The sequence below is a fragment of the Falco rusticolus genome, chromosome 10, assembly GCF_015220075.1.
Source record: "Falco rusticolus isolate bFalRus1 chromosome 10, bFalRus1.pri, whole genome shotgun sequence".
Classification (NCBI taxonomy): Eukaryota; Metazoa; Chordata; class Aves; order Falconiformes; family Falconidae; genus Falco; species Falco rusticolus.
The window spans coordinates 30,025,002-30,046,066 of NC_051196.1; the positions used below are offsets into that span (position 1 = coordinate 30,025,002).

A 21,065-nucleotide genomic window follows, 5' to 3' on the forward strand; every position below is an offset into this window, starting at 1 on the left:
AAGAGGAAGGAAAAGAGGCAATGAACACACATCTAATGAGGAAGGGGGCAGATTAAGGTACTAGAGGTACCCTTGAAGCTTATGCAACTGGCCTGCGCTCAGCAATCACAGTGTCCAAACAAGGCATCGAAGCAGCTTTCCTGTTAGACAAAAGCCATGAGAACGAAAAGAGAAGTGGAGCCCTTTGGGTTACAGGAAAGCAGCATGGACCAAGCAACGCCCTGTCCGGACAGCACAGGCCCTGCCCTTTCCCCTCACCTATCATATTGTACGTCTTTATCAGTCATAGAGCAGTTTTGGGTGTTGTTCAGCATCAGCTAATGACGGGTATCTTTGTCCCAAGTGAAGCAATCTGAAGACCCATTCCTTTTGTGTGACTTACCTGGAGGCCTGGGGGCAATTCCAGAGACCAGTTTTTCAGCCTGTTCAGACTGTTATTTTTGCTAAATGAGAGTCTAATAAGGTAGAAACTTCACTTCAAACAGAAAGAAAGAAAGGGCCAGAGTCCCCTTCTACACATAGACTTTAGCCAAGTCCGTAAAAGAAAGAAGTCCTGCTTAGCCAGGAAGGCTGAAGGCTACAGAGTAAGTCTGATGTCCAGCTGCCCACTGTCAGTGAGCCCCTCATTCCTGACCCAGAGGAATCTCTCCTATGCATGAGAAAACCCTTTGGCTGATCTTTGCACATTGCATCTGGACCCCAAGGATTTTCTAGCATATTAGTCACCTCTTTGTGTGGACCTCTGAGTGAGATGAAAAACCTTTCCTCCTCTAGAGGTCCAAGCTGTCTATAATTGATTTGTGGTAACTGCTGCAACCATACTTTTGAATGGCTAATCAGATGCTGCATTTTTTTTGTCTGAAATTACATTATTTTTATGCACTGTTGTATTTTTGCCCAAGTGTTTGAGCTTTCCAAGTGCCCTGAATATCAGGTCCAAAGTAAACAATCTTCTTTTTTTCTGTTGTATATGTCGCCACAAAGTTTAAGATGGACCAGGGAACACACTTGGAGAACAGCTGTCAAGACAAAAGATGTCAGACTTTGTATTCTCGTTGGTTTCTTAGACCTTTTCTTTATTTAATTGCGTTGAATGCAGTAATTCTTTTAAATTCTTGTTGTACTTAATTGCCAGTGACAGAGCTGACGTTTTAGTTTCTGGGCCTAAAGAACAACTTGCTTTTTGCAGAGTATGGAGTGTTATGTTATGCTTGAGCTCCCTGTTCAGTGCGAGGGCATCTGCTGAAGTTGAAGGGCTGTGGTTTGAAATGAACTTGTTTGCAGCTTAGAGTTCTGGAAAAAAGAGATTGGTTTTGCATGCTGCTACAACACAAGCCATCTTTATCTCCCAGTGAAGTCTGTAGGACTGAGCTCCATATTGGGAGTGGTCAGCATCTTGCTAAGTTAAATTGTCATATGATTGAACGCTGAGACTGGAGAATACCCTCCAATACACCTAAGCATGCATTTAAATTATTTGTGTGTATTCTAATGGTGTTTATGAGTCCCAGCTGTTCAGCAGTACTCAGTTGTGCTGGGTGAAGTACAAACACAGAGTACAGACCAACTGGTTCTGTAAGTGTGTGCTTTGGTTTTGCATTAGGGAGATATATGGGGGTTTTTGAATGTGTCAACCCCAACACTGCCATTCAAGTGAGTCAAAGGTACCAGCTGAGTGGGTGGATTTTTACAGAAGGCCTGGCTAATTTTTAGACCATTACTAACATGTAGTTGAGGAAGATAAGATAATGAACAGTATGATCCAGTCTCATGCTGCAGAGTGCAAAGAGTTCAACTGCTAGAGTTAAGAAAGAATTATTTTCCCCATCTATGTCATTGCACAATAGCAGAGGTGCTTGAGTGAGGGGATGTCTGAACTGTTGGGTGTGGGGTTACGGCAGGAGGCAGGATATCGGTTCCACATGCTGTGGTTTATTGCTGACCAGTATGGACAATGCATTTTTTCTTATGTTTCAGAAGTAGGAACTGTATAACTAGTTTTGGAAAGGCAGGTTTTCCCTTCAATTCCTAAATAGCTAACAAAGAGCATTAAGAGAGGAGCTGCAGCCCAGGGAACTGCATTGCAAGAGCAGGAGTCTATTCCTATCTGTGCTGAGAACAGGCTCAGAATATTGCCCATGGTGACTTTGTCCAGGTGGGATGAAGCACCTTTAATGCTTGTGAGCACTTCAGATGAGAAGGATGAAAGATTGTAAAGAAAGTGAATGTTTAATATTCGGATGCACAAACATCAGCTACAGGGTTTAAAATAAGGGATTCTTTCCACAGTGTGGTTTAGGTGGATCAGTGTCATCTCTTGAAATAAGTGATCTTCTAATTTCAGCCTTACCAAACATAACATCAACAGTTATTGGGTTTCTGTATGATTATGAAGCTGTTATGGACTCACAGAAAAGTACAGAAATGACCCTTGTTTTCTGTACAAACCACAGTAATTATCTTCTATGTATGTATGTGTGTGATTGCAGGTAAGAATTATCTTGCAGAGCTCTGGAGATGTTTTCCCAGCCAAGAAAAATGGTGACTTCTACTTCAGCTCTTATTTCACCATCCAAAAAAAGAGAAAAGATAGAGAAGTTGAGCAGTGCAGTGCACATAACTCTCTCCCTACAATAAATATTTTGTAAAAGCAGGCTCCATTTGGGTAGTAATTTATTTTAATTTTTATATGCAGTCCTGTGCAGACCCCAGACTTCTTTACTTTCTTTGGATACACTGAATACATCTGCTAATACTCACATTTACAAGCAGTGTACACATACGTGTTTAGATGCCTGAATATACTGTTATAGCACAATTTTTCTTGAAGTGAGATTAGAGCATAGCGCGGGTAATTAAACAGTGATCTCTATACAAATTTAAAGGGTTGGTACATACTTTCATATGGAAGCACAATTACAGTAATTTTATGTGCATACTGGCTGCATAAAAGCATGAACGTGGTTCTGAAAACTTGGGCCTGTGTTTTGTATGTGTGAGTGCTGTTTGCACATGCTAATGTCAGGCTTACTCACCTGGAGAGGCTGCCTTTGAAGCCCTACCGCTGCAGAATTGCTATGTAAATGTGCCTGCGCTCCAAGACTCGGTAGATTTTCAAATTATTTGAAAAACATTCCTTGAAAATTAAGACTCTTCTTCCCATCTCCTGTTGGGCATTGCCAGATCTGAGCAATACATAATACACAGCTGAATAGATGCATTTCCTTTTTCTTCTTCCCAGATTGTGCTGGAGTTACACTGGAATGCCGCAGCGCTCCAAGCTATGGCAGTTACAGACTGTCACCAAACAAGCTATTTGTTCAATTTATTACTAACTCACTTACTATTCATTGTAACTTAACCATTGTGCAGACTCAAGATGAGCTGATTATATGAACAGTTCATTCCACACAGTTCTGTGAACATCAGGAACCAGCCATCCCGTAGATGTAGAGTGTGCAGTACTGGATGATGCCGTAATCCATTAATTTTGTGTTTGAGCATATTTTGGATTTAACTGTTCCTTATCCTCCTTTCCTTGTGATAACGCGAATGCTTGCGAGCACACTCCAGTATTTTTTTCATCACGATCAGGCTCCAAGCCAGAGCTGATGTCAAGGATCCGTGTAACGAGAACAGCAGGTTTCCTGTAAAAGGGATTGCCTGAATGATGGCCTGCGTGCCGCATCAGCAGGGACATGAAAAGTATGAAGACACTGTTTTGTTTTTGAAAGTCTGAACTCAAAATCAGCTGGGAAAGCAACGTGATTCCAAGCGACCGCTTACAATGTAGGTCAGTTGAATGCAAAAGTGAAAGCACATGTACCATCAGATTCCCACGTCTGGAGGGGGAGGGGATGTCAGCCTGCAAGTGCAAAAAGCCCCACAACTCCTGCGTGACTCGTGCGTTGCGGTGAGTAACACGCACGGCCGCTGCGTGGGTGGCAGCGGCAGGGGGCGAGCGCCGGTGCGGGTACGGGCCCGCCGGCGGCGGGACTGGGAGCGGCCGGCAGCGTGCGCGGTGTGCGCCTGCACGTCCGCCCCAGCTCCACAGACTGGCCACGCTGAGGTTTAGCTGCAGCAGCACCACCATCACCGCTGTGAGCAGCCCACCGCCTGCGCGGTGCGGACCGGGGCAGGCTGGAGCAAGACCCTCTGCCCCGCGGCAGCAGGTCCCCGCGGGCGCGCAGCCCCTCGGTGGGAGCCCCGGAGCGGGCAGGGGAACGGGGCAGCGGGCCGGGCTGCCTCCCCCTGCCCCGGGCCGGGCTGCCTCCCCCCGCCCGCTCCGGGCCGCGCTGCCCTCCCTCTGAGGCAGAGGCCGCGTTTGCTGGAAGCCGAGCGCGACGGGCGAGCCCTGGGCGTCGCGTTGCAGGGAGTTGCTTTTCGTGCTGCTCCAATTAGGTGATGCAGTTTCAGTTACCAACAGACTTAATTGCAGTAACAGTAAGCGCCTCACCACTCACAGTCATGTGTTTCTGGTTACAAGAAGCTGAGCGGAGCCGGGCCGAGGGAAATCCCCTAAAAAGGCCAGCGCGGGGCTGTGCGCACCGCCGCCGGGACGGGCACCGCTGGGGGACTCGGCTCGGCTCGGCTCGGCTCGGCTCGGCTCGGCCCGGCTCGGCTCAGCCCGGCTCGGTTCGGCTCGGCCCGGCCCGGTTCGGCTCGGCTCGGCCCGGCCCGCCCAGTCCTCGGCTGCAGCCACCGGCCCACGGGCCGGGCCCTGGCACCCGGGGCTGCGGCGGCCGCGCGGGGACGGGAGAGGGTGCTGCCGCGCCGGGCTGGCGGGGCACCACCGAGACGGAGGGGCCCGGGGCTGCGGTGTCGTGATACCGACACCGCGAGGGGCGGTGGGAATGGCGGGAGTCGCGACAGGGCATCGCGCCGAGCCCAGGGCCGGGCCGGCAACACGTTTGCACTGACCGTGCTGCGCTTGCCTGCCCCACGCAGCCCTGGCAGGCCCCACTGGCTGGAGGGGTTTAAAGTTACCTATGAAAATGATCTGGGAAACAAGTTGTCTTCTTTTTTTTTTCCCCTCCCTGTGGCTGAATAAAAATGATTTGTTTATACAGAGTCATTAATTTGGATGAAGTCTTATGTATGAATTTTAAATGGATCGCTATCCCTCAGTGGCACAGATACTCTTCCAGGATATGAGTGTTGTAATGCAAATTAATTTTACTTATTTCCAAAGTGGATTCTAAATTAGCATCCACACAGGGAATTAATTAGGAGTAGCTGTTGCCTCCACAAAAAAAATGATCCTTGAATCCCGCAGTTCTTTAGGGGTCGTGGAATACTGCTGCAAGATGGGACTAAGATGCCTGAAATGTCCCACTTACCTTGTAGTCATTGCTTTCAAAAAGTCAGAACACACTGAGCATAAAGGCTTTCTTCATACTAAACCAGAGATAGATCACCCTATTATCAACTTCTTCTAGACAGCATAATGTGTTATTAAAACTTCCTAAGGGGGTATTAAAAATAATTATTTCTGAGGGTATGGAGATGGGAATATGTTGCTGTGGGGTGGGGTAAGGTGAGGTGTGAACTTGCCGCATATCACCTATGCTGTGGTTTGCCTTGTGTGCTTACTTTTACCCTGTGGTGAACGTGAAGCTGCTCCAGTATGAAAGAGGAAGTATCTCTCTGACTTGAGACATCTTGGTAAGCACCGCAGCAAAGCAGTAATATTTTTAGCTCTCCTTAGTGACTTGAGGATGTTTCTAATGCTCATGCATACATCTAATCCGTAAGTTCTGTCAGGTTCTACCTACAGTAGTATCCTACGATAACGTGTTCCTCCATTTGACCGACAAGAGCTGTCAGAGCAGGTGATGAGTGCAGAGTTCAAACTTGGGTGCTGAGAGAGGCCAGCCTGTGAGTAATGGTCTGTCACTGGCCTCAGACCATGAGCTGTTTGCATAACTTTGGCTCAGAACAAACCCAAGCCGAAGATGATAGATGATGCCATATAAGCTTTCCCAGTTGCTCCAGTTGGCTCATTCCAGTCCGATCCAGATCAGCTGGGCCCCAAGGTCGTTAGCACTCTAGAGCCCTTTATTGGCAAAGGTGACGAGTTTGTGGCCTGCCTCCCACTGTTCTGAAGGATGACAAAAGGGAAGGTAAACAAGTAAGAGCTATCTGCTACTCATGGCCTACTCTGAAGCTTCAGCAGCAGGGAGGAGAAGGGATGAGCCCGTGGTAAGTTACACAGGCTGGTGCTGTTCCTTCAGAGAAGCCACCGCCCAGTCGGTGTCTCTGGTGTGCATGTGATTGCTTATGCACAGATGAGAGCAGTCTCATACCCCTCAGAATTTAGCCACTTCCTAAGTTTGTGGTTTGGTGAGCAGAATAGTATGTTGTGTTTGTTGGCCTCAGAAAGTGACTAAAATTAGAAATTGACCTGGATGTGATTTCCAACTTTTTTGGACCAACTGTCATGGCTGGCATTTCCACCTTATTCTTCCTCCTTGCCCTGTGCATTAGCCACTCATGTTGCGGGGCTCAAAGGAAAGCAGCGGTGTCATTGTACCTGACCACTACCTGACCTCCTAAGAGCATATAGGAGGAGCATATATATATAGGACTAAAGTTGGACATGCAGGACTAGCCTACAGCTAGCACCTCACGTTGTGCCTACCAGTAATAGCAGGAGCCTGACTCAGCAACACAGGAATACTTTCCAGTCCTGTGGTCTTTGTGCTCCAATCCATTCTGCTGGGCACAGCACCAGCAGTTTTGACAGACACACCTTGCCTTTCCCCCCCTCCCTTTTATGTATCTGAAGCATTGAGAGGCAGTAGCACTGAGGTGAGCACACATTAATTGGGTTTAAGATCTCCTACAGGTAAGCTGTTTTCTTCATCCTTAGGGGAATTCTTCCTGCTCCAGGCAGAACCTTTTTCCTTGGCAAATGGTAGCAGCCTGCAGTACATCTTCCCTCTCCTTCCCTCTCCCTTCCCTTAGGTTTGACATTCAGAGACACTGAAGTCATGCAGACTCTTCGAATCCAATATTCATCATCAATCCCCCCTCCTCATTGCCTGGCTTTCTCTATTCCCTTGGAAACTACCACTCAGGAGAATCATGGTCATGGGGGAACTGTCTGAGTCTCACAGAGGGTTCTGGTAATACGCCCACCACTCTTCCCCATGGTCAGGCTTGGGCTGCTCCGCTCCACTATATTTTCACTGGGGTGAAAAAAAAAGGAAAACATTAGGTCAGCAACTCAGAAAACCAGGGAAGGAAAAGGCTTCTTGGTGAAGGCAGGGGCCTCCAGCAGATGAAAAGGAGAAGGAAGAGCAACTGTACCCAGCCTGTGACTTAGTGAATGCTGCCACACATGCATCTGAGTTTCTTGGCTGAGACTGTGGGTCACCATTCCAGTGGGTGGGGAAGGCTGAGCATGAGGAAGGCACCGTGTTGTATGTTCACACTCTAGTGTTGGTAAGGGTCTATCAAATCATCTTTTCCCCATGCTTATGTCTGTTCCTCTGGGCGCAGCACTGATTGTTAGGGCAGCTATGGCCTCCCTCCTTTTCTCTCTTATAACCATACATTCATGTGTCCTAAATGTGGCAGCACTGGTTAGAGTGTAATCTGCTCTTTATACTGAGGTCTGACCTGTTACATTTCAGCTTGCTTCTCTCAGAATCCTCCATGGCATTTATTATAATTCTGGAATTCAGGCAAAACCTCTGTGACACCTGAGGAACCTCCTCTTTCCTCCAAGGATCCCTGATGTTCTGGGAACTGAAGACCATCTCATCTCAATTCTGTAGTGAGTCCCTCTCCAGACTGTCTAACCTGAACACTAAAAGATACACGAGAGGAGATTTTTCATTCTGCATCCCTAAGTGTCAGTAGGGTTTCATTGTTCGTTTGGATTTAACCCCTATCCATTTTATGTTGAAGGTCCCAATAAATCCAGAACTACAGGTCCTGCTTACTTCTGTTTAGATGGGGATGTCTGTCAGATCCTCTGGACACTGAGGTTAGGTCCTTTGGAGAAAGGAGAGAATTTCAGTCTTTCTAAATCTCTGAACTTTGTGCTCATGTCAGGACCCAGGAGGGAAACAAGTTTCAGGTGGATAGGGACTTTGCTGAAAGTATGTAACCAGTCTCTTACCTCAGTGACCCCATATCTGGGGGAGCTGCAGTTTATAAGCAAACAGCAGCACTAAAAATAAATATGTTTTGCCCCTGTCTCTATGCTGTATTTTGTGTGAAAGTATGGCTGAGTGGGTGGACTGACTTTTCCTTGTTCCTTTTTCTTTCCTTTTTTTTTTTTTTTTTTGTTTAGCTTAAAAATACATTGTCATTTTCACGAGGCATGACCCACCCCGAGGCCTTTTCACTTCTTTGTTCTGGAGTGGGTCTATAGCTTCTCCCTTTCAGGCAGCCTTGGCTTCAGGCATCTTAGCAGAACAAGGGGTTGCTGGTCGAATTTATCTGTGCAGCTTCTTTTTTCCAGCCAGTTCTACTTCTGGTACACCAGTGCAAGTCTCCCCCATTCTCCTCCCTGCTGCCTTATCGGAAAGCCAGCCTAAGACCCATATGGGCCACCTGCCAACACATAGCTCTGCGCTAACATGGGATGAAACTCTTGATACTGCCTTTTTTAACTTGTTTTTCAGGTAGTTCCTACCCTTTGAACACTGACAGTTTTCAAACTGTTATTCTTACAGCTCACCAGGTCTAAACCCCAGCCTCTGAACTTAAATTTGTGTGCCTGTTTTTTGTGGGCTAGGGTAAAACAGAACAGAACTTTGCAAAGTGCCTGAGCTATTCAATCCCAGTGAATTCCGCTAGGAACTCCTACACATGTGTAAAATACTGCTTCCAAGGTTTGGGCACAAAGATGTTATACTTTGTCCATGAGTAATTAAGCTTGGATCTCCCTGTGACAAGACGTCTGTGAGTTCCAGAAGTGTGCTGGCATGGCTGCGTGTCCTAAGGTGGGCCAGGGTTATCGGGGTTAATGGTAACAAATGGATTTTGCAAAGGATATAAAATCTTACATTTTCCAATCAAAATCAATGTGTAGGAAGTTGGAAAAGTCCTTTGTGTGGAAGGTCATGTCTGCCTATGATAAGAATCATGTCAGCCTTTAAAGTACAATGCTATGTGCTCAGCATGGGCCTTTCTGGAAAGAATGAAATGAAGTTCTAGCAAATTGCCAGGCTTGGCCTTGCTATCCTCCATCTTCTGCCTCATACCCCGCAGCCCACAGTTCTGTGGCACTGTGTGAATGCTTGCTAGATGCATCGGTGGTAGAAAACATCCCTTCATGAGATTCTGCTGCAGAATGGCAATTACTGTATTAATCTGAGACAGAGGGGGCTAAATTAGAGCATGGAGGCATGAATCAGAATGCCGTTCTGATCTGATGTCCAGTGATAATGCTAGTTTCAATTCTGCTTGGAGAAACTTTAAGTGTCTAGCCACCAGTTCTTTGGTCTCCTCCCAGAAAAAATGATATTGCTTGTTTGTTCACGCAGATCACTTCCCGCTTTGGGAATAATGCACAGTAGAAAGAAAAGGAGGTGTCCCATCAGTTTGAAAATGGAGTCTTTCAATGAAGCAGAAAATAATCCCACAGAAATGTCCATGTATGTGGAAGACTTCTGAACAACCAGCTAGAACAAAGCAGTGAAACCTGATCAAAGAGAACAAACTCCATCATTTAAGCTGGTTTTGTAATTGTAGTACTTTATCAACAAGTAGATATTGCTGGAAGGGCTGGCTGACTGGGTTGTGCAGATGTGTAACATCTGTGCGCATTTGGCCTCTGGAAAGTGTCCTAGTGATGGTTCATTCCAAAAATTTTATTGGTTTTCTAGCTTTTCTCTTGACCGGATAAAGGAAGAATGTTTTTTTCCAAGGTCATTTTTGGTGAAAGCGTTTTCTGGTTTAGATCCAGTAGACCAGGGGAGGCAGACTATAATAGCGGAATTAGATTTCAGTTCTCCTCAGTAGAGGAGACCATCAAAGCCTTGTCACAAGGTTGTGTCATTGATGACAATCTACCTTGGGCACACAGATGTGAGCACTGCTGGTCAACCGACAACAGAGGGAACCAAACCCCCAACCCACCGCTTCAGTGTAAGTTCTTTAGAATGTAAAGAAATCAGGAGTCTTGGTCAAGAAATTAATACGGCTCAGAGGTCAGCATTTTGATCTGTTCTGAATAGCACTGGTGAAGGCTGGGGCTCCGTCCCAATGTGCAGGGCTGGCTATTATGTGTGCATAGGATCAGGATGAAAAGGCAACAACATCAGTCACATCCCATTCCAAATCAGATCTGCATGTGGAAATGGACAGCGGACCTTGCTAGCTACAGTCAGCAAAACAGGGGGGGTGAAGGTGATGTATTACCCCCATTGTCATGATACAAAGTGTGACTGTCCCACTGAAGTGTGACATGGTCCCATTAGGTCAAGCTTTATGTCCAGTAGAGAATTTCTCAGCTCTGCTCAGAGACATGAAACCATCTCCTGAGGAGAGGTAGGTATTTCGCTTGCGTTATGGCTGTGAGGACCTGTATTTGTGACACACACTCTGAGTAAGTGACTGTGCTCTCCTTCTAAGTCTAGAATTTTCTCTGATGTAAAAAGAAGGGCCAGATACCAACTACAGTAAGAAAACGCTACCTATTTTTTCTTCTTGGCTACACTGTGATCTTAGTGTGTTCACCTTCAGAACCCAGGATACAGTCTAGATTTTCCCCAGAGCTTTACCAGTGCAAACCAACTGAATAAAACATGCACTTGTCCACATACCTGCAGAAAGGAGAAGGAACAACACAAACCCCAGTGGCTTTGCTGCTTACCCTCTTTTTGATGAGTATGTTCTGTGGTTTCTAAATTCCTTCCTTGTGTTAAGACAGTGGACAGGTCCCTCTGTTAGTAAAACATGTATAAAGAGGTTTTATTCTTTTGTGCTCACCATCTAGGTTTGGATGGGTATCTTCTATGCGGCCCCAGCAGGATACAGTTCATGAGAGGCCTTTCTCTCAGCTCCAAAATTCAGGGAAACCTGAACTTTGTACAGGGGAGGGGAAATTTATCCCCTAACATGTTCCTCCCTGACAAATCCTGCTTTCCATCCCCCACTAGCAGTAAGCTGAATGATCTTTTATGAAATACAGACTTTATGGGTAACTTGGTTATTGATCGTTCAAGATACTGGTTTTTTTCAGAATGTTCCTTTATGAGCTTGGGGTGGGGAGAAAATAGCAACATACAGGCTAGCTTAGTGAATGATTTAATATAAGTAACTGTGTTTTACATTTACGCACTTAACTTGCACTTGATCCAAACGTCTGTAAGTGCTTTACAAAAAGTGATATCCCCCCATTTTGTGGAAAGAGAAACTGAGGCACAGGTTCAGCTCAGTTATTTGTCCAGTATCCCTGCTGCTAGGAATAGAAAAATTAGTTGTCTCACATGAGAATCATTAGAAAATACATACTGTCTGGAATATTACTGAATTCTGAAGTCTTAGGAACAAGTACAAAAGTTTTAAATTGGGCAAGGAAGTTCTTAGCTTTCTTCAGCCATCGCCAGTATGTAATATCTAATTTAAATACAGCAAGAACATTAATTGGAACTTAACACTGTCGTCTTTTTCTTCCTTTTTCCTTCTCTTTCAAAATCCTTAGATTTGGTTTTGTTTGTATTAATCAACCCTTTGCACCTAAGGCATTTATCAGCTGCTCTAGCCTTTTTGTTTCTTGTTAGTTTTTTTCACGGTGTGCTGATCTCTTGTAACTCATTTCCCTGTACTGTGATTTGCACTATGCAGTTCCAACACCTGGGCACTCTGGGAGCATGTAGCCTGCGATCCGGGGGGGGTGGGGGGGTGGGGGGTGGTATATACCCGACACGTCTTGAACAGCCTCCGCCTCCTTGCAGTGGCTGCCCATAGGTTCTGTGGTTTCTTTGTTTTAGCCTGGCAAAGTTCCACTGCGGTGAAATCAGCTCAGCCCCGTGAGCTGGCAGATGCATGGATGGTCTAAGGCTGGCCTTAGCTTTTGCCTTATTTATTTTGTTTGCTGATGGATAAGCACTTTGTCCCCTTTGAAAAGCTGACCACTTCAAAATCCAACCACTCTCCAATATCTGATTGCACCACAAGTCCTGGAAAGTCTACTGACATTAATACGCATCTTGAAGGAAGGTTTCAGGAGGTAATTTGAGCTGGGGTTTTTTTTGCAAATCATGTGTGTACCAATGAAAATGACTCCAAAGACATCCTGACTGTATCCATATTTGCACAGTAGCTAGTTTGCACAGTGAGTTTTCAGATCTGTTTGTCACCACTACTACACTATAAACGTTAAACAGTAATGGTAATCATAAAAGCACCATAAAAGAGTCTACAGATTGCTTTGGCTTGGCCAGATTCACTTTGGGGTTTGGATGTTTTGGGGTTTTTTGACTTAAAATGGTTATCTTTTGGTATTTAGCATCCGTCCTGTTTAGCTGGCTTCCAGCCAAGCCCTCCTTCCACTACAGGTAAAACAGACCAGCCGTTGGGTTGACAGCCTGCTGTACTCGCCATGAAGAGTGTGGCCACCTCCCCCTGTGGAAGTGGGACTTTTACCTCCCTAGACGCAAAGGTATGGCACAAGATCCCATTTTAAGTGCCACATGAGATTCTGGGAATACTCTCCCTGGTCCCAGAATACTTTTAGAACTGTTTATCTAAGTTTTCTCATGGTATGCCAAACCACCAGGTGTTCTGTATGCCTGGGGCCATGCTTGTTCTGGAAGGCTTCCTTGTTTTTTGTTTGTACAGACAGTTACCGTGGTCTGGATAGTGGGTTCAGTGTGCCTCTCCCAGTGTTATATGCATATATCCATTGATTGAGTGAATCTTTTCATGCTTCCCCACGACGACCCATGTTAGGATTACTATGACCACATTTCAGCGTCCACTTCCAAGGACTGCAGTGGGTGCTGGACAGGACTTATGGCTCTTTAAGCTGTGTCTGCCTTGATCATTTTAAATACTACCTGTGGGCATTTCTTGCTTCTATACAGCCCATTCCTTCTCAGTCACCTGGGACCTGAGCTGTGCGTTTTTAAACGTTTCTGTTTAATGTTATGCAGCAGCCACCATGTTGTTGTCAAGATGAGTTTATTACAGTGAAAACTGGGTGAGATTCCATGGCCTTATGTTATGCAGAAGGTCAAACAAGATGTCCATCACATCCAGGAAAATATAAATAGAAACTGTACAAAAACCAGCAGAGGATGACTGAAGGAGAGGTGGTCATGTGAAAATGCCCCAATTTATGTGCCCAGTTTGGGAACAGAAGGTTAGGTTGGTTCCCCACATACAGAGAAATACATTTATTTGGAATTAACCTCTGTAAGATAATTTCTTCTCTCTTTCCCTAAGTGCTTAAAGCAAAAAGACCCTCTGAAGTATACAAGAGCAGAGTCCCGTTCAGTCCACACAATCAGCAAAGTCATTCTTTTCCAGCTCCCAAATGAAACAAGCAGCTCTGTGGTGCTGTCTGTCTCAGATGGTTCACATACCAAATTGTTACTGGATAGAAACTAGAAGAATTATGAGACCAGGAAGAACAAATAACACTTCTTTGGGTATCACATCACCACTCTCATTTTTGTCCTTTAGAAAAACAATTAACTGCTTAATTGTTTTGTGCAGGTGACCATCACAAGGAACAGGCACAAGCGGCTCTTTGGTACCTGGCCTAGGTGGTGGGTTTGATGGCAGTGCTCTGTCTGCTCCTCCATATTTACACACGACTAGTTTGTGCCTTTGCAGAGATTACTCTCCCTTTTCAAACAGAAAGCAATGACTGGATCAAACCCAACATTGTTTAAGAGTGATCTGTGAGTCTGTGGTTTGTTTTCTTGTTTTATTTGTAAAGGTCAAAGACATAATTTTTTTTTTTTTTTTTTGGAGGTAAAAGTTAACTTGTACTCGGGTCTTTCACGGTGCTGAGCTGGAGAGGAAGTGAAAAAGTAGGTCTTGGTCAAAAGCACAATATTTCTTTGGTAGTTTCTCTCATCAAATACGTGCTCAAAGTGGAAGCTGATCACGTCTCCCTGTGAAGCCACTTACCTTCCTTTAATACCACAGTCTGCCTGTCTAAATGTAACCACCTGGATTTGGGTTTAAATCTAACAAAGCCTCCTGTTTCTGACCTGATTTTTCTGGAGTGCCAAACTGCTGTAAACTTCAGTGAGGTGTGTTTCATAGTAAGCACTGTGCAGTGCTAGACCCGTGCCTTGTCTGGGATGTGAGTGAGCCAGGCAGGAGGATCTGGTGTGCTGGAGACTGGAACGTTAATCTGCATTGCAGCATGGGGTTCGGATTGAGCAGCCTCTCTTTAGGTCCCTGGCACAGTGACAGAAGGAAGAAACTACTCAGGACGAACAAATGCTTCCTACTTCACTGGGGTGAAAGAGACCTTCAGTGGATTATTCTTAGCTGTTTTTCAAGGTAATAGCCAGTGTGAAATTCTTAGTAAGGGATTGCTTGTTACAGGCAAGTCAGTCTTCCGTGCCAGTGAAATGTTCTGCTGGGTCTGATACTTCTGTGAGGTCTTTCAAGGTTATTTACTTGGCTATATCATAGACATTGTACATAAACACAGATACAAATAGGCTTAAGAACTAAACTCCCGTTTTTTACAACTTTCTCAGTGCTCAGTAATAGCTAAATGACGCAGAGAGACATTCAAAATAAGAGTACAATTGTTATTGAACAGGACATCTTATTCATCCAAGTATGTCACATTTTTAAAATGTAAGTATTCAGAGGTGCAGAAGCAGTTTCAGTGAATGTTTTGTATTGGGGAAAAAAAATGAGAAAATGTTTTTGAAACAACATTTTTAATTGACCCATCCCCTTTCCCCTCCCCCCCCCCCTCAATTTTCAGTTTGTGAAAATCACCAACATTTTTTCCAAGGAGATACCAGGAAAGATTTTGAAATCTCAAAAATAATCAGAGGAAAGGAAAAGCATTTCCTGCTGATCTCTGCTTGGATGCTTGGGGGAGTATGACATTTTCTGCAAAATTGACAGAAACCAGGTTGGATTTTCACTGCCTGCCGGGCAGGTTTGAAAACCTGCTTGATTTCCTTGCAGCTCACCTGCCCAGCTCCTAGGGAGCCTGCTGATAGACAGATGAAGAGCTGAAAGCCAGAAGCCCATCTCTCTAGCTCTTCAAATCTCAGGGCTGTTACCTATCCTTTTCTGGACATCTGAGAGGAGTGACTGCTCTAGCTCTATGCAACCCATCACTGAACTCTTTCAAGCTAGGTCTTCCAGGTTAATGGATCTCCCATAACCTGCTGGGATCTTCAGGATCTCTGGCTCCTGGGAAGCCTGAGAGGCTTGTGCTCTTTAGCAGACTTTAACACTGACCCCTCCACAGCTCTCCAGGCAGGATGCATGGGACCAGCGCTCCCTGAGGGCTCTGAGCTCTAGAGGCTTGCTTGCTGGTTCCCACCTGTTGTCTCCTCCAAGGGTCAGGCAGCTATTTCCCCCAGAGGGCAGGTATGCAGATTCTCCAGCTGCACTGTAGCATGTCCAGCTTCAATTCAAAGTTATCAAAATTTTTTCAGGAATGTGAATTTGTCCACTAATTCATGGTGATTTCACTGAAGAAACTTTTGAAATTGAAATGAGACCAGTTGAGGAATATTCTTCAGGTTGTAAAGTGAGAAAACGCATGGGTTGAGATAAAGACAGTAATAGGTAAAGCAAAAGCCATGCACACAAGCAAAGCAAAACAAGGAGTTCATTCACCACTTTCCATCAGCCGGCAGGTGTTCAGCCATCCCCAGGAAAGCCAGGCTCCATCACTTGTGGTGGCCACTTGGGAAGACAAATGCCATCAATGCAAACATCCCCCTTTTTCTGAGAAAAGCTTCTTTTTCCTCCAGCTTTACATGCTAAGCATGACATTATATGGTATGGAATAGTCCTTGGGTCAGTTGGGGTCAGCTGTTCCAGCTGTGTCACCTCCCAGCTTCTTGTGCCCCCCAGCTTCCTCACTGGTGGGGTGGGGTGGGGTGGGGTGAGGAGCAGAAAAGGCCTTGGCTCTGTGTAAGCATTGCTCAGCAGTAACTAAAACATCACTGTATTATCAACACTGTTTTCAACACAAATCCAAAACATCGCCCATACCAGCTAATATGAAGAAGAATTAACTCTATCCCAGCCAAAACCAGCACAGAAGGCCAGCTTGTGACATCTCCACTGAGTGTGCAAGCTCTGGCAGAAGGTTTGCCATGTGCTCAGAACTGTGTTTGGGACCACACTAGCTCATTTTGTCCAAGCAGTTTCATTAGCTCCTGAAACAAGCTGGGGTGGAGGGTGAAGCCTAGAGAGAGTGTTCCCATATAGTTCTGCCAGTGAATCACCGAGACCATGTGGAATATGGCTTGCATTCAAATGGTTGACAGCGTTTAACCTCACGGAGCTCTCAGACACCAGGACCCGAGTGCTTTAGCTTTTACTAAACAAATACTTTTAATGATTTGAGCCTTAACAGGAAAGTCCAGTGGGGGCTGTTGAACTTTGGAATTCGCTGCAGGGGGGCACAGGAGAGATTAGAGGCCATAGCTAATCAAAGAAAATCTGCTTGACGTTGTACTGCTGCTTGCACAGCCCCCAATTCATATCTGTGACTCCCTTCTGCCTTAGAGGGAGCTGCCTCTGCAGACTGACCCTTTCTTTGCTGAGTTTCCTATCAAGATCTTCCAGGACAGCCTCTGTTTCTCAGGCTGTGAATTCCTGTCAGGTTTTTCAGGGACCACTTCCCTCCCCCCAGCTAGTTGTCCCAGTTTTTGCACCGCTCCTGTTTTGAATCAGCACACCTTTTTCCATGGTTATGGGGTAAACTGAATTGTCAGCTGAAAGGAATTTTTCAGCTGTTCTGGTTGACTGCACAGCTGTACCAAGAGCTGTGCCAGCAGCACGGTGAGTGTGGAGGGTGGGGGCTGCCTGTGCCACCGAATGTGAAACCACAGCCTCCATCGTTACAACTGAAAAAGGCTGTGATGCCAACAAACCGCTAACGGCAAAGACATTGGCTAGTTCTTCATTTTTCTTGCAGGTAGTGGAAGATAAAGATGGGCCTTCAGATTCTGTAGAGCCAAGAGCTCTTCAACCCAGTAGGTCCAGATGTTGAAAATAAAAAGCCTCCAAACTGAAGTGCAGGTGGTGGGTTGGTTTGTTCCAAGGTTTATTCCAACCCAGCTCTCACTAGGGTCTCATGTTAGCGTTATGGGCCTTGGAGGCTTTGGATCTGTGCATGATCATAGCAGATAGAACTGTGGAAATGTGAAACTTCATTTGCCCATAAGATACATGTTCCCACATCACTGCCAAAGCTCATGCATCTGGAACTCAGCTGGCAGGACTTTGTGGCATTGCTGCACATCCACTTTGGACAATGTAATCTGCTGTACTTTAAGCTGTTTGTGATAGTTGGAGGTAACCTGGATGACTTTGTACTGAAGTAGATGAGACAAATGCACACTGTTCTGCTAACTCATCTTCCCTTAAAGCACTGTGGAGCAATAACTTTCAGAAACAGTGGTTAAGATGTACCCAGAGTGAAGCAATATCTCAAATAGCTTCCTCTGTTTCTGCAGTGTTTCTCTCACCATGTTCATAAACAGGTTTGCAAATGCTTAACCTTGTGCTGTGCACCCACACTGATCCCTCTCAACTCCTTGTTGCTCCTGTAATATTCAGATTGATGGGCCTAAGCACCGGAGCACAGCTACACACCAAACTATCTTTTGGCTGCATCTGCATCTACATCCCAGTTGGAACATGTCTTTTAAAAGGCAGCCTTTTGCAGTTTCATACTTCAACTTACCAATTAAACTGCTTATCAGTGTGATTCTATCAACAGGAAACTGGTAAGAAAAAAAGAAGTACCCAACCCATATACCACGATGTTATCTAATCTCTATCCAATCTGCTTTCTGATTGGGGACGCATGCAACAGACTGCAGTAACTGTATGTCAGAAGGTCAAAGAATACAGGCAGGGGACAACAGTACAAATAGCCGGTTGGGACTCAAAGAATCCAGAGCTGCAGCAGATTTTAAAGCTGCTTAGTAATCAAAATATCTCACTGTACAAATCTGCCTTTTCCTTGTGGTCATAGCTCTTCTGTTTTGTAGTCGTTGGGATGTTCATCACTGCATCAGAGATGTGACAAGAGTGTTCTGAGCACAGAAAGGAAGATGGAGATAGGGTTTTGTCTTAAACCATGTACCTGTACTTTGCAGATGCAGAAGAAAGTGGTTTCACTTACTGTAAAAGAGACTTTTTTTGGAGTGAAGTCAGTTCCCAAAGTGTTCAGCTGTTACAGTTGTGTGAGGATATAAGACTTAGCTGAAAGCTTTTATAAATAAAAGAGGTAAAATTATATGTAGATTTACAGTTGCTATAAATTGGAAATTGTTAATGTTTGTAATTACAGTAGACTGCTTTTGGCACCTGGAAGACGCTGTAGAACTACTTTGATTAGAAAAGATTCAGACGCTACCTCTGGTGCTCAAAGCTCTGGTGCACAAGTTGAGGTTGTGCTCGCCACAGACTGAATGCCAGCTACCATAGCTGAAAGAAGGCCCTTATGTCAGAGCAGCCCTGGCAAAAAGGAAAACCAGCAGATCATCTCCCTCACCTGCCCTGCAGAAAAAGGTGCAGTAACAATAACAGAATACATGCCAAAGCGTCTGACCAGCTGAAACTGATGGCACAACAATCTTGTCATCCCTTCCCACTGACCCCAGGCTTGCCTAAAACCTCTGCAATCCAATTATTAGTTTTAATCCGATTGTATTACTGCACTAAGCATATTATTTAAAGACTATACAGGTATGGTTAGCTGGAATATGTGTGAGGCTTGCAAATTAAATGCATTAATGAAAGTGGACATGGGTGCACGTCAACAATCCATTTATAAGGAGTGAGGAGCAATCGAAGTGGGAAGACTGAGAATGAGAATTTAGAGTCAAACAGTTTCTTAGGATTTTATTTCATAGATTATGGAGTTAACTAATTCCTGGTTCAGAGACTCTTTTCTTGGATCTGGTAGGGGACATCCTGATAGCAAAAGAGGCTAAAGCCAAATGTGACTCAGCTCCCTCATGTGCATAATCCTGCTGCGCTTGAGGTGTCAATAAATGAAGTGGGAATAGGTCTTAAGTGTATAAAGACCTAGGGAGTTTTTATTCAGAAAAAGTAATAATTGGAAACATTTCCTTAACTGGTCTAGGAGTTTAGCAGACTTCACTAGGAAAATCTGTTATTACAAAAGCAGCAGTTGCACACCCTGAAGGACTTCAACCCAACTGTCTTTCCTCTATCTGGAAAGACTGATTTAATTTTTTTCTGGCTAAGGCACTTCTTGGTATGCTATTTGTAAGCAAGTAATTATTTCAGTAAAATACACCGTTGATATCTGTTTTAGAAGGAGAGATCTTAAACATTAAGATTGGTCTGGTGCAGAGATAAGAAGATACTGCATTCCACATCATTGTGGCGCTGCTGCTTTTAGCTCTGCCAGTATCACAGTTACAGTATGAATACACGGTGGAAATCACTTCTTAGTTTGGCTGCTGTTCCTCAGTGAAGAATTGTGTACACAGAACATTGGTGCTTTTTATTTTTACATTAAGTCTATGAGCTGAACTCATCTGATGATGGATTTTAAGTGGTCCTCACATTATTTGGATAGCAGACCATCTGGGAATCTTGAGTACAGCAGATACAAGCCAAGGAATTGAAAATTTGGCTGTATGAGATGGTGAATGCAATTCCAACTTGTTGCTTGAGTTGGGGAATGAAAATTAAATGTGTGTGATAGAAGATGTAGCAAATAAATAAAGATGATTTAGCCTGCAAATGCACTGCTGCTCCATATGTAGTGAATGGAGCTGACGTGGGATTTAGGTACTCCTGCTTCCTTCATCACTGGTGTCTGAATGAACTAGAAAAATTGTGCTGACTTTTTTGTCCTCCTCATTTCTGACTGCAAATGCAGATGATGCACCTTCGGGAAGTTCTATAAGCTCTCCAGGAGCAAGGGTATAGGCATTCTAGGGGTGTGTGATGTATATAATTCAGAATGGATGTCGGGTCAATGTTTATTGATTAAAAAGGCTAACTTTTCTCTTTAAGTATACGTGTCTTTCTAGGATTTTGGCCTTCTGTTTTTTCTTACTGTTTATATAATTGCATCATTGTTTTTCCATTTCTCTCTCTTTTTTCTTTTCTTTCCTTCTTTTTTTTTTTTTTAAGCAAAACCTCCACTTTTTTTTGCAGAAATGCCCTGAGTCTATGCTGGATAAACTTAGGTTTTGCAATCACTGAAACCTATGAAAACTGCCTTGTTGTCTATTGCTGTTTGACAGGCAACGTTCAACCTGTGTTACTGGTGTCATCTCCTTGGCCTGGCTAGCTGTGTACTCACTTCCCTTCAAGTGGTTAAGTTAGTGGTTGTTTTGTGTCTATAATTTAGCTACGGAAAGCAGATCTTCCCTAGCAATGTGGTACTAGAAAAATCCCTAGAACTATTTCATGTTTTTTCTTCCCACTCGGTATTATGAAACATTCATGATAAGTTACTGATGCTAGCAAATGCTGTGTGATGATCATGCATGCACAACAATATCAATATGCTTTTTATAGCATATAGGTCTATAACAGGAGGGTATAAGAGAACCACCTGCTGTGGGTGACACAGTGGGGTGGCACCTTGCTCTTCCCATTGACTGCTGCCATTTCTGCTCTTTCAACCCACTGTTTTAGCTAGAGGAACGCCTAGAGGACATGAAGAGGGAGGAAAGGAATTTAAAAAGGGATTATTTGTATCACTTTAACTTAAAAGTTATACCGCTAAAGGATAACTCTCACTTCACTTGTGTAAAGGTTGCCTTTATCAGTGTAACTTACCATGGTAACTTACCAAGTTAATTTAGTCCTGGTCTTTGCAGAGCACCTGCTCCAATTCACCTATGTTTATGGGTTTGGGTATGAATCTTTATGTAGAGATA

At 44.6% G+C, this 21,065-nt stretch overlaps 1 long non-coding RNA gene across 12 annotated transcripts in view; it reads left to right on the top strand.

Moving 5' to 3' along the window:
• The window catches only part of LOC119154259, a 153,707-nt gene that overhangs the window by 102,691 nt on the left and 29,951 nt on the right, over positions 1–21,065 (top strand). For 5 of the 12 annotated variants that reach the window (XR_005106400.1, XR_005106404.1, XR_005106410.1 and 2 more), the window contains exon 1: positions 2,684–3,913. The exons of the other annotated variants lie outside the window; for them this stretch is intronic. This is a non-coding gene — a long non-coding RNA (uncharacterized LOC119154259). Of the gene's footprint in view, positions 1–2,683; positions 3,914–21,065 lie in introns of those variants that run through there. 12 annotated transcript variants of the gene reach the window in all.